Here is a 13,519-nt window from a genome sequence, read left to right as displayed (position 1 = left end):
TATTCCCATGCTTTATCTGTTAGTTAGGAGTAGGAGTAGTTTATAGCTTACAACCCCATCATTTTTTATTTATCCACCGCAAACACATCATCGCATACATTTAGCTACAAGTCCCTGAGTTCGACCTCGGATCACTAGAGAAACTTTGCGTTCTCGTTATACTTGGTGAGAGCGTAAGAAAACTTGTGACAGGAATGCATGGTCATTGTATATGAGATCAACGCATACATTTCATTCCAACGCATGACCACCGATGTATGAGAACCAACGCATAACTAAGACATGCATCAATATTGCGTCCCCCTAATTTTCGTCATCAACCATAGGTGACAGACCTGAATTCTGAGTGAGATGGGAACTCGTGCCTAATAAGGGCGTCTTTGATTTGTATAGGTGGAGAGTGGCCAGATTGCCAACTCAACAAGCCTACCATTTTAGGGATTTGTCTAATTGGGGAGCTGGGAACTTAGCTACACTAGACGGAATTCACTCCTTCCCGAAGAAGAAGTAAGTAGATAAATTTCTCCCTTAAGAGCTGATTCCGGGTCTTGAACATAGTGGCCACACCCTCTCTTGGGAAGAAAGGACGTAGTCATAGTGGGACTATGACCTATTGTTCATTAAAGAAATCAGTGGTACTTAAGGAGTTAGATTCAACCTACAGGGGCAAAATGGTAAATTAGCCTAGTTGTACTTACGAGCGATTTGTGAAGGGTCATCGCACTGTTGATTGGTTATATGGACACAGAAATATATCTATAGTGCAAATAGTGCAACAGTCGGTCTTTAGTGGAGTACCTAACGAATGGTGGATATCGTGATTAAAGAGTTTAGTCAGTTATTCACGTACCGTTGGAGCTTCAAGCTAAAGGTCCATAAGGTCCCCTTGGTAGCTCAATGCGTTCAAGTTGAGAATCAGATTTTGGGTTAGTTTGAAGTGTTCAAATTAACAAGAGGAATTTTGATTATATATGATATAAATAAATTAATTCAATTATATGTGATATAATTGATATAATGTATTTGATACATTATTTAATTGAAGGAATTAATAAAAACGTGATTCATATTAAATGTCATAAAATAGAAAAAGAACTATGGTTTATATGTTGCATATGATGCAATATTAAAACTATAGGTTATAAATATAATATGATAAGTTAATTATTATATTTATTTATAATATATTGATTATGTGACAATTAATTATTCTTTTTCTTAATAACCGACTTGAGTGGGAGGTTATTTTCGGTTTATGGTAACTGTGAGATAAAAAGGAAAATAGTTTTCTAAATCAAAATGATGATTTTCATTCGTATCGTCTCACAAAAAGAAAAACTATCCAGTAAAAGAGTTTTACTAAACGATAGTATCACACAGCCTAAACGATCAAGTATCAAGTTTACTATACGACAGTTACTCATTGCTATACGATCGAGTAGCAAGTCTATATGATAGGCTTCTTCTTCTACAAGATCAAGTATCAAGTATATACGATAGACTTCCTTCTTCTATTGTATACTCGATCATCTACTCGATCGTTCACTTCCTCCATTCCTCTATCCAAAGTCATATAGAGCCCATAACTACTGGATTCTCACACCAAGAATACCAAGGTAGCCTTTGTGGTGGTATTCAGTCCCGTTCAAGGTTCGAGGATTGAGTTATACTTGATTATGATCGAGGATTCTACAGTTCGTGTTGTTTGCTTGTTGATCATTGTGTTCGAGTTCTTATTTGAGCGCGTTGAAGTTTGATCGAGGGAAATATGTGAAGAAGGAGTTCTTCAAAAGTAATATACTCGATCCCTTGTATTTCATTAAGAAGCATATTGTAATTTACTCATTATGCATACTCTATTCTTCTTGACTGTAAATGTTTGTGTTCTTTCTCAATGGAGTTTGGAACGATCAGCTTCCACTCACTGGTTCTCTATTTAGAGTTCCTTCAATTGGTATCAGAGACAGGTTGTTCTAATATTCCAAATTCCATTGTTGTATTGAACTTCTTTTATAGTCTTGGTGGGTTTTAAGTATTCTACAATGCATTTAAATCTTAAGTGTGTTTGTGGATGGTTTGATGGATGTTTCAGGATGATTGCCTCTATTTTAAAGCTTTCTTTATTGACTCTGTTTTAAAGCTTTCTTTACATTTCAAGTGTTCATTTGTAAGGTCCCCTGCGTTTTTTGGCATAATTAACAAGCAATCGAGTCTATATTCAAGTTTTGTTTTGTTTGAGTTGTTCGTAATGAAGCTTCAAAGATGCATGGAGATGTTGTTCACTTCGAAGAAGAAGACCAAAGGTTGGTCGCATCGTGTAGCCCAGGCTAAATGGTCATTTAGATTTGGTTAAACGATCGTATAGAAAATTTCTACTCAATCGTGTAGTATTTATTAAACGATCGCATGGCTGATGCTAAAAAATCGAGTAAAGAGTTTACTCGATCATGTTGCATTGGCTACTCGATTGCGTAGACGCTCGGGGTAAACAATCGCATAGGGTATATGATACTCGACGCATGGTAGGCGCACACAATAACCGATCTTATAGGCCAGTATGCTTCATCGCATAGTCACTGGCCACTCGATCATTCGGCATAAGATACTCGACGCTTGCTCCTGGATCGTCTAGACGACCATGCTTCATGGCATAGTGGTCGTCTACTCGATCGTTTAGACATTTGTTGTTCGATGTTCGGTTGCATGATCGCGTGGCCTTCATGCTTCATCGCATAGTTGTCGTCTACTCGATCTTTTAGACATGCGTTGCTTGATGTGCACTGCACGATCGCGTGGCCTTCATGCTTCATTGAGTCAAAAAGGCACTCGATCCATGCTACACGATCGTTTATACTCAATCAACATTACTCGATGATCACAAGGAGTTGTTACATGATCAAGGAATGAGGCTACGCCAAGATGGTTCAAAACCTAGTTTGCCTATTTGAACCGGTGGACTCGAATGAGATTAAAAACCTAAGTTTAATCTTTTAAATCGGTTTAATAGGATTAAATTGATCTGAATAAAAAATTAAATTTGTAATAAATCTATCTATAAAGGACCTTTTGTCTAAGGCGGGTTCTGGCTAGGCTGGGGTATTTAAGCTGACGGAAACAGAACACCTCTATCTGGGAACCTACCTAGAAAGGTGAATTACATAGATTTGCTATAAGCATGCAACAGTTGATTAGACGTTCATTAAAGTGTTTAATGAATGTTGATCAAAAGTTGTTTAACTTTCCAAAATAAGTGTTACTTTTGGGCAAACCTAAACAGACACTCAATAAAAATAATTAATCGTGTTTTTCTAAGTAAACTAAACCCTAGGTTGTTAAAATACTCAGTGGGAGGAAAAGATATATGTGATAGTTTAATTCCACTCACGTATCTCCCTTAATGTTCTCACCGTAAGATTCATCCTTGGCCTCGTGGCGCCCTAAGAGCGTCCCCCTTCGGATGGTGTTTGCATGGGTCAATATCAAGGTTAACGGAGAGAGTATTTATAGTAAGTGGGAGAAGGATGTGTGTCAACATGTCCTACGAACTCCTTCATTAGTTGGCACCATGAGATCTTCTTGCACGACCTCGTGGTTCCCTTGGAGCATCCCTCTTCAGATGGTTTGTACAATTGGTCAATATCAAGAGGAACTCTAGAAATGGATAGGATCGCTTTAGTTTTTGCTCCAATCGGTTTTTTCCCTTCAGATTGGCTGCTTAGGGTGGTACTCTAGAATCTAAAATGAAGGGTCACACTTACGAGAAATTGTTAAACAAGTTAATGATTTCTTGACCAAATCAATGATAGCTAGTCGTTATAGAAACAAGAGTTGTTCTGGTGTAATGATTAGTTGAGAGTGTCACAATTCAGATGAGGGATAACTTGACTACCCTTAAGTGGCTTTTGTCCTAAACCACTGAAGCATCATTTGCAAAACTTTATGTGTTACGGGGTTCATTTAGGTTTTGCTAAACATGATTGGATTTGTTTTGAAAGAGTATTTGCCAAAATCTAACGTAGATTAATATGTTTGTTTTTTCAGCAACATGTCATTGTTTGATTTTCCGTTAGTTGCCCTTTTTAATTTGATCGATTATATACATTGAAAAGAGTCTATTAAAACATATTTCGTGGTAAGTGACCTCGATTTTTTCATGTTTAAGGAGTGTCCTCAAGTCCCAACCCCTGATGTACCACAAAATGTTCGTAATGCATATGAAGTGTGGATGAAGGCTAATCGGTGGCCTGACTTCACATTTTGGCTAGCATACCTGATGTGTTAGCCAAAAGGGTTGAGAACATGGTCATTGCACGTGAGATCATCGACTCGTTGCAAGAATTGTTTAAGCGTAAGTTCACAATTTTTAAACAATATGGATTGATGACAAAGAATCCAGTCGTGTCAGTTCTCGAGATAATCTCCAGTCTTTCTCTAATGTCAAGGGACTAAAAGAGAAAGCAATTGTTGCTGACTCTAATAAAGTTCATCGATAAGAATTGTTCTCTGAAATGGAACTTGGAGTTTATAATCTATGTTTTGACACTAAGCACATTACTCTCCAGAAAAGGAAGAAGTCTGAAGACGATAAATGTGATTTTTTTGTCTTAGAGACGTGCTTGGTAGAGAATGATGATTTTGCCTGGATACTTGATTTAGGTGCTACTACCCACGTATATTCTTCCTATCAAGAATTTATTTCCTGGAAACAATTGGAAGCTGGAAAGTTGACTCTTAGAGTCGGTACTGGTGAGGCCATTTCAGCTATTGCTGTAGGCAGGCTTAAGTTATTTTTGGACAAGAAACGGTATCTGTTACTGGATAACGTTTATGTAGTTCCTCATATGAAGAGGAACTTAATTTTAGTTTCTTGTCTGATTGAACAAAGTTATTCCATCTTTTTTTTTTAGAATAAAGTGTTTATTTTTAAGAACGGTATGGAGATTGGTTTTTGTTCAATGGAAAATAACTTGTATGTACTGAGGTCGTTAGTCATAAAAGCCTTACTTAATACTGAAATGTTCAAAACAGCAACAACTGTGAAAAGACCAAGAGTTTCTCCTAAAGAAAATGCCCATCTTTGGCATCTAAGATTAGGTCATATCAATCTCAATAGGATTGAGAAGTTGGTGAAATGTGGACTTCTAAATGGTATAGAAAAAAACTCTTTGCCAGTATATGAATCTTGCCTTGAAGGCAAAATGACCAAGCGACCTTTTACTGAAAAAGGTTATAGAGCCAAGGAAACCTTGAAGCTTATACATTCAGACCTCTGTGGTCCGATAAGTGTAAGAGCACAAGGTGGGTATGAATATTTCATCTCTTTCATAGATGATTATTCTAAATACGGGTATCTATACCTAATGCAACATAAGTCTGATGCTCTTGAAACGTTCAAGGAGTATAAGACTGAAGTTGAAAACTTGTTAGGTAAAAAGATAAAAACACTATGATCTGATCATGTGGAGAGTATATGGACTTAGAATTCTAGAACTATATGATAGAACATGGAATCACGTCTCAACTCTCAGCCCCAGGTACACCTCAGCAGAATGATATATCAGAAAGGAGAAACAGAACCCTATTAGACATGGTTAGGTCTATGATGAGTTATGCTCATCTTCCAGACCCGTTTTGGGGATATATAGTGGAGACTGCAATTTACATTTTGAACAATGTTCCCTCAAAGTGTTTCTAAAACGCCTTTTGAGTTATGGAGAGGCCGTAAAGGTAGTTTATGCTACTTCATGATTTGGGGATGTCCAGCCCACGTGCATGTGGCTAACCCTAAAAAGTTGGAACCTCGTTCGAAAGTTTGCTTGTTTGTATGTTACCTTAAAGAAACGAGGGGTGGATACTTCTATGATCCAAGTGAGAATAAGGTGTTTATATCGACAAATGCTATCTTCTTGGAAAAAGACCACATAAGGGATCATAAGTCATAACCTAAGCTTGTTTTAAATGAGATTTCTAATGAGATACTGAGGCTTTAACAAGAGTTTTTGAACACGCGGATAGATCAATAAGAGTTGTTAATGTCAGTTCATTTAGTCTACCATCTTAAGAGTTGAGACTGCCTCAACGTAGTGGGAGGGTTCTGAACCCACCTGTATGGTACATAAGTTTAACTGAAGCCCAAAACATCATATCTGATGATGGAGTTGAAGATCTATTATCTTATAAGCAAGAGATGGAAGATGTTGACAAAGATGAATGGATTAAGACCATGAATCATGAAATAGAGTCTATGTATTTCAATTTTGTCTGGGAGCTTGTGGATCAACCTAATGAGGTAAAACCTATAGGTTGTTAATGGATCTACAAGACAAAAAGAGGTGTAGATGGAAAGGTACAGACCTTTAAGGTTAGACTTGTGGCAAAGGATTATACCCAAGTTGAGGGAGTAGACTATGAAGAAACTTTCTCACCTGTTGTCATGTTAAAGTCTATCCGGATTCTCCTGTACATAGCCACATTTTATGATTATGAGATATGGAAAATAGACGTCAAGCCTGCCTTTTTGAATGATAATCTTAAGAAGACCATCTACATGGCTCAATCAGAAGGGTTCGTTGACCAAGATCAAGAACAAAAGGTTTGCAATCTTAATCGATCCATTTATCGACTGAAAAAAGCATCTAGATCTTGGAACATTAGATTTGATGGTGCGATCAAATCATATGGCTTTGATCAAAATGTTGATGAGCCTTGTGTTTACAAGAAAATTATCAACAGCTCAGTAGCTTTCCTTGTGTTGTATGTGGATGATATCCTACTCATTGGGAATGATGTAGGTTTTCTGACTGACGTTAAGAAATGGCTAGCCGCCTAATTCCATATGAACGATTTGGGATAGGTGCAATTTGTTCTAGGAATCCAGATCATAAGGGATCGTAAGAACAAAAGGTTGGTCTTGTCTCAGGCATGGTACACTGACAAGATGTTGATCAAGTACTCGATGCAGAATTCCAAGAAGGATTTATTACCTTTCAGACATTGAATTGTTTTGTCTAAGGAATAGTGTCCTAAGACACCTCAAGAGGTTGAGAAAATGAGACAGGTTCCCTACGCATCGGCTGTTGGTAGCCTTATGTATACAATGTTATGTACTAGACCTAACATTTGCAATGCAGTAGGGATTGTTAGTCGATATCAATCCAATCCAAGATTAGATCACTAGACGGCAGTAAAAATGATCCTGAAGTATCTTCGAAGAACGAGGTACTATATGCTCGTGTATGAAGATAAGGATTTTATCCTTACAAGATACACAGGCTCTGACTTTCAGACTGATAGAGATTCTCGGAAATCGGCATCAGGGTTAATATTCACTCTGAATGGAGGGGCTAAGTATGGCGAAGCATCAAGCAAGGATGCATCGCGGACTCCACTATGGAAGCCGAATATGTAGCTGCTTGTGAAGCTACTAAAGAGGCTATTTGGCTTAAAAAGTTCCATACTGATTTGGAAGTTGTTCCAAATATGTCTTTTTCGATCCCACTTTATTGTGATAACAGCAAGACTGTAGCAAATTCTAAGGAACCTCGAAGTCACCGAAGAGGAAAGCACGTAGAATGGAAGTATCATTTGATCTAGGAGATTGTGCATCGTGGTGATGTGATTGCCATGAAGATCGCTTCGGAGCACAACATTGTTGATCCGTTTTCAAAGGCTCTCACGGCTAAAGTGTTCGAGGGTCATCTAGAGTGTTTGGGTCTACGGGATTTATGGCACCTTGTCTAGGGCAAGTGGGAGATGTACTGGGGTATAGAGTATGCCCTATTTTATTGTATTTTGTCCTATTTTGTATTGTATATTAATCTCCTGAGGCTTTAGGACAAGTGGAAGATTATTGGGATTAGTGTCCAAAATCTCCTAGTAGTCTCGTAGTTTGTAAACATTCTGTAAACATATTGTTATTAATAAAATAAGTGTTATTTTATAAGCATTTACTCAATCCAATAAACTAAGATCCGTGGTTATTCTATGTAACTTAAGCATATATATGGAGACATATAAGTGGATCATGCCTTAAGTAATAACCTAAATGGTTTATAGTAGATGGATAAAGGAGGGATATCTTATCCTGGTGACACTACAGATATGACCCGCTTTGTAGATGTTACAAGTGTTATAAACTGCTATAAATGGTCTGATCCTGATCATTTATGTGGAGACATGTGAGCAGTGGTATCCAATACAAAGAGTTTATATAAGACCGGATCACGAAATGATTAGTCTCTTTATATAACGTTGTTGATAATTGAGACTTACATTTCAATAGGATGACCATAGGTGACATGACCTGAATCCTGAGTGAGTTGGGAACTCCTGCCTATAAGGACGGTTCTTTGATTTGTATGGATTGAAGGAACTTTGATACAATAGTACCTATGAACGGTTGAAGACTTTCTTCAGAAATCTCGGTCTCATCGTGAACGAACTCCTCTCGCTCTGTCTCGTCCAACAAGTAATCGCCCAGCAACACCACAGTTGTCTACACAAACAACAGTGCATAAACACAAGGAAACGGGGACGACACCACCACTCAGAGCCTTCAGTATTCTCGAAGTGAAAATCCAAAGGGTGGACTTTGATGGAATTGGTAGAGGGGAGGAGGAAAGGCTATCGTGTAGTATGAACAAGTAAGTGGGAGAATGAAGAGACTATCGTATAGTCGAGTGCTTGATCGTTTAGTGCAGGGTACATGATCGTGTTGTAAAAGCTAAGCGGTCGTCTATGAAAAGGTAAGCAATTGTTTAGTTATGCTCAGGCGCTAAGTGACTGTCTATGAAGAGGTAGGCAATTGTTTAGGAAAGCGGGGGTGTGCGATCGTTTAGTAAGCGATCGCTACGGTATAGGCTCTCAACACTAAGCGATATAATACTTATCACACCGTGAGATATTTAGCATGTCTTATGCAAAATGAAAACAATTTTTATTTTATTCTTCAGTTATTAAAACTGAATTGAACTTCCCATTAATGCACTAATTTAGAGAAAACACTGGCCAATTATCTCATAACCGCCTAATTAATAAATTAATAAATATAATCATATTATATTCATAACCTATGGTTTGATATCATATATCAACTATAGTGTTTTCTCCTCTACTTGATATAAATCATATTCATATCCAATTTCCTCCAAAATAATATATCTCATACATTTAGTCAATCATATCATATATAATTAACCTGTTCAATTATATAATATAATAATCAAGCTCCCTCTTGTCAATTTGAACATTTCAAACTGACCCAAAACTGATTCTCAACTTATATCCAAGCTACCAAGGGGACCTTATGGACCTATGGCTCGAAGCTCCAACGGTGCGTGAATAACTGACTAAAACTCTTTAGCCACGAAATCCACCATCCGTTAACTGTCAGGCATTCCACTAAAGACCAATAACTAAACTTCTTACCACAGATATATTTCTGGTCCATCAGATAAAACCAATCATGAGTACGATAACCCTTCACAGATGTTCGTAAGTACAGTTGGGCCAATTTACCATTTTGCCCCTGTAGTTACATCTCACTCCTTAAGTACCACTATTCTCTCTAATGAACAATACAACATAGTTCAACTATGTGTTAACACCTCTCTGGCCATGAGAAGGTGTGTGGTGCCACATCATTCAAGCCCTGGAATTAGCCCTTCAAGGAGCTATCTATCTATCTACCCCTGCTTCGAGGAAGGAGTGAATTCCATCTTGTGTAGCTGAGTTCCAGGTCCCAAATCAGATGAATCCCCAAAGTGGTAGGTTTGAGTCGGCGGCCTGTCCACTCGCACCTATGCAAATCAAGGACTGCCTCAATGGCAAAAGTTCCCAACTCACTCAAGATTGAGGTCATGTTACCTATGGTCATCCTAGTGAAGTGAAGTCTCTGTCATGAACGGTGTTATATAACGAGACATTAACACTTCGTGGTCAGGTCTTATACAAGACCATTTTGGTTATCACTTAAGACATGATCTACTTTCATGTCACCACATACATGCTTAAGTTACATAAAGACAACCAGGGATTTTAGTTTATTGGTCTGTAGTAAAGCAAATAAAACATCCATATGAGCAAAAACAAGAAGTGAAGTAAATATCATATATTATACATCACAAGCGTTCATACAAACTGTTTACAAACTATAGGACACGAGACTTTAGGGTATCAACCTCAACATGGATGAGAGTGGCCAGATTGCCAACTCAACAAGCCTACCATTTGGGGATTCGCCTGATTGAGGAGCTGGGAACTCAGCTATACAAGACAGAATTCACTCCTTCCCCGATGTATGAGTAAGTAGATAAATTGCTCACTTAAGGGCTAATTTCGGGTCTTAAACATAGTGGCCACACCTTCTCTTGGGAAGAGAGGACACAGTCATATTGGGACTATGACTTATTGTTTATTAGAGAAATCAGTAGTACTTAAGGGGTTAGATGTAACGACAAGGGCAAAACGATAAATTGGCCCAACTGTACTTACGAGCAATATGTGAATGGGCATTGCACTGTTGATTGATTATATGGACACAGAAATATATCTGTAGTGCGAAAACTGCAACTTTCGATCTTTAGTGGAGTGCCCGACAGTTAACGGATTGTGGATATCGTGATTAAAGAGTTTAGTCAGTTATTTCACGTACCGTTGGAGCTTCATACTACAGGTCCATAAAGTCCCCTTGGTAGCTCAATGCATTTAAGTTGAGAATCAAATTTTGGGTTAGTTTGAAGTGTTCAAATTAACAAGAGGAAATTTGATTATATATGATATAATTAAATTAATTCAATTATATGTGATATAATTGATATGATGTATTTGATACATTATTTACCGGAAGAATTAATATAAATATGATTTATATTAAATTCCATAAAATAGAAAAAGAACTATGGTTTATATGTTGCATATGATGCAATATTAAAACTATAGGTTATAAATATAATAAGATAAGTTAGTTATTAAATTTATTTATAATATATTGATTATGTGACAATTAATTATTCTTTTTCTTAATAACCGACTTGAGTGGGAGGTTATTTGTGGTTTATGGTAACTGTGAGATAAAAAGAAAAATAGTTTTCCAAATCAAAATGATGATTTTCATTCGTATTGTCTCACAAAAAGAAAAACTATCGAGTTAATGAGTTTTACTAAAGGATAGTATTACATAGCCTAAATGATCAAGTATCGAGTTTACTATACGATAGTTACTCGTTGCTACATGATCGAGTAGCAAGTAAATATGATAGGCTTTTTCTTCCACACAATCGAGTATCAAGTCTATACGATAAACTTCCTTCTTCTGTTGCATACTTGATCGTTCAATTTCTCCATTCCTCTATCCAAAGTTATATAAAGCCCACAACTCCTGGATTATCACATCGAGAATACCAAGATAGCCTTTGTGGTGGTGTTTAGTTCCGTTCCAGGTTCGAGGATCGAGTTGTACTCGATTGTGATCGAGGATTCTACAATATGTGTTGTTTGCTGTGTTGATCCTTGTGTTCAAGTTCCTATTTGGGCACGTTGAATTTTGATCGAGGAAAATACGTGAAGAAGAAGTTCTTCAAAGGTATTATACTCGATCCCTTGTATTTCATTAATAAGCATGTTGTAATTTACTTGTTATGCATAATTTGTTCTTCTTAACTGTAAATGTTTGTGTTCTTTCTCAATGGAGTTTGGAACGATCCGCTTCCCCTCATTGGTTCTCTATTTAGAGTTCTTTCATGTCCATTCTCACCTATGGGGACTATCTCCTACACCAAGCCTTAGTGGCTCAAGGTATTTTCTAACCTTTATAGATATCTTTTCTAGGAAGAGCTGGATATACTTTCTTAAAACTAAGGACCAAGTATTTGGGAAGTTTAAGGAATGGAAAGCCATAATAGAAAATCAAACATCTAAAAGGTTAAAATACTTTAGAACCGATAATATTGTAGCGAGTATGGAATAACTAGGCATAGAACCGTGAGGTATACACCTCAACATAATGGGGTTGATGAAAGGTTATACAGAACCATAATGGAAAGGGTTAGGTGTTTGCTTTCTGATGTTATCTTAAGTCAAAATTATTGGGCAGAAGTTGCAGCCTACACAGTGTATACCTTGAAAAGGTGCCCTCACACATCTTTAGAGTTGCTTACCCCTGAGGAGAAGTAGACTAATCATCCTTCTAATCTAGATAACCTCAAGGACTTTGGATGTGTAGGGTTTGTTCACCAAAATAGGGGAAAGTTGAAAGCCAGAGCAGTCAAGTGCATTTTTGTAGGCTTTACAGAGGGTGTCAAAGGATTTAAAATGTAGCATCCAATTGAGAGGAAGTTTGTAGTGAGTAGAGACATCACTTTTAGGGAAGAAGAGATGTTTATGCAAAAGAAGAAAAGGCTTGAGGATGAAGGTGAATCATCCACCACAGGAATTGAGGTGGAGTTACCTACTGAGCAACCAATAGAATCTAACCTACCTAGTGACACAGGAGAAGTGTTGGTTGCAAAGGGGTTTACTCAAAGGGTAGGTATAGACTATTCAGATATTTTCTCTCCAGTTGTCAAACAAAATTCCATAAGACTTCTTCTATCCTTGATTGCTCAAAATAATTTAGAATTATATCAACTAGATTCCTTCATGAACATCTAGAGGAGACAATCTATATGATGCAACCTAAAGGATTTGAAGTTAAAGGAAAAAAAGAGCTCTATTGCTTACTCAACCAGTCAATCTATGGGTTAAAATAATCACCTAGGTGCTGGTATAGAAGATTCAATGACTATATTTCTAACATTGGATTCAAAAGAAGTTCATTTGGCATATGTGTTTATGTAAATACAGGTTCCTACAAGGACAAAGTTGCAGGATAAATGAGCATGCAGCGGAAGTTGATTTGATCAATTTTCACTCTAAGATGCTCAATTTAGAGGATTAAACATGCAATAAAAAAAGGAAAAACAAAGTTTCGAGCACTTGTTTCTCAGATCGGTGAGAGTATTAGAGGGGGACTCCCAGGGAAGATCAACATCTTCTATCCAGCTGGCAATTGTTGGTTCCGTGGTGAAGCTCCAAATTCTCCTTCAATTCTTGATGAATTTCAACACCACTTGGTTGTAGACCACCACAAGAGTCTTCTCTACTATTCTTTAGGTTTAGATTGGATGGTGGGATCCAAATTTGTGGTGAATTTGAGAAGGAATGAAAGTTGGGAAAAAGATGAACAATGGATTGAATTTTTCAAAATTAACCTTTTTTTTCACAAAATTGTTAACTATTTTGATGCCAAAATCATCTCTATTTATTAAAGAATAACATGCAATCCAATTGCATCAAAATTTGACAACACAAAATGGTTAATTTGTTGGTTAATTGTGAAGAAGACAACCAAGCTCCTAGCTTAGTTAGTGGAAAAATTAGTGGGAAAATCCAATCTTCAAAAATCAATTTTAAAATCAATTTTTCAATGAATTTCCAAAAAATTGAATTAAAATTGATTTTTAATTTTTTAGAAAATAATTAA

This window comes from Benincasa hispida, chromosome 4 (genome assembly GCF_009727055.1).
Source record: "Benincasa hispida cultivar B227 chromosome 4, ASM972705v1, whole genome shotgun sequence".
NCBI classification, from domain to species: domain Eukaryota; kingdom Viridiplantae; phylum Streptophyta; class Magnoliopsida; order Cucurbitales; family Cucurbitaceae; genus Benincasa; species Benincasa hispida.
Note: the sequence above shows the minus strand (reverse complement) of the source record.